The sequence below is a fragment of the Orycteropus afer genome, unplaced genomic scaffold, assembly GCF_000298275.1.
Source record: "Orycteropus afer afer isolate SDZICR_OR568_19922 unplaced genomic scaffold, OryAfe1.0 scaffold00129, whole genome shotgun sequence".
Taxonomy (NCBI): domain Eukaryota; kingdom Metazoa; phylum Chordata; class Mammalia; order Tubulidentata; family Orycteropodidae; genus Orycteropus; species Orycteropus afer.
In genome coordinates this window covers 6,243,269-6,244,638 of record NW_006921716.1, presented here as the reverse complement: position 1 = coordinate 6,244,638, position 1,370 = coordinate 6,243,269, and positions in this window count along the sequence as shown.

Below are 1,370 nucleotides of genomic sequence, written 5' to 3'. Positions count from 1 at the left end.
TTTTTTTTTTTTAATTTTGTATTTTAAATGATGTAAAAAAAGGCGCCAGAGATCCAATAGCCAGGGGCTCACAGAGTTTACAATAGTTGGGAGAGAAGACAAAATTATTTCAAGTAAACTATAGGCATACTTCAGGAGCTCTGGTGGCATAGTGCCTAAGGCATTTGACAGCTAACCAGAGGGCTGGCAGTTCAAACCCATGAGCCACTCCTCGGAAGGAAGATTGGGTGATCTACTTCCCTAGTGATAACCCTATCGGAAACCCAAGGAGCGGTTGCCATGAGTCGGAACCGACTGGGTGGCAGTGAGTTTGAGTTTTTATAGGCATACTTCGTTCTTTTGTGCTTTGCATACACTGCGTTCTTTACAAAATTAATTTGTGGCAACCCTGCATCAAGCAAGTCTATCTACATCATTTTTTTCAACAGCATGTGCTCACTTCACATCTCTGTCACATTTTGGTAATTCTCACACTATTTCAAACTTCTTCCTAATGTTATTACATACTAATAGACTAAACGATAACGTAAATGTAACTTTCATATGCATTGGGAAACTAAAAAATTAGTGACTCACTTTATTGTGACACTTGCTTTGTGGTGGTCTGGAATCAAACCCACAATCTCTCTGAGGTATGCCTGTATATTGCATATTGCTAACTGCCATGACGGCATACCCTGACTCATGGAGACCCCATGCCCAGCAGAACAAAACGCTGCCAGTCCTGTGCCATACCCATGACCACTTTCAGGTCTGGCCGTTTTGATCTATAGCGTTTTCATTACCTGAGTTTTGGAAGTAAATTGCTAAGTCTTTCTTCCTTGTCTGTCTGAGCCTGGAAGCTCCACTGAAACCTGTTCAGCATCATAGCAACACCAAGCCCCACTGAGAGAAGAGTGATGTCTGTGCTTGAGGGTACACTGGCTGAAAATCCAGCCCGTTTTCTCCCGCATAAAAAAACCAAAATACCAAACCCATTGCTATTTAGTCGATTCTGACACATCATGACCCTACAGGGCAGAGTAGAAATTCTCCATAGGGTTTCCTAGGCTATAAATAAATCTTTATCCCAAGGAGCGGCTGGTGGATTCAACCTGCCCACCTTTAGGTTAGTAGCCGAATGCATAACCACTGCCTCACCGGGGCTCTTTTATTACATATTAGAAAGTGCTCAATGGTACAGGGGAGCTCTGGTAGCATAGTGCCTAAGGCACTTGACTGCTAACCAGAAGGCTGGCGGTTCAAACCCACCAGCCACTCCTCGGAAGGCAGATGGGGCAATCTACTTACCTAGTGATACTGCCTCGGAAACCCAAGGAGTGGTCGCTATGAGTTGGGGCCGACTGGATGGCACCTAACAACAACAACAA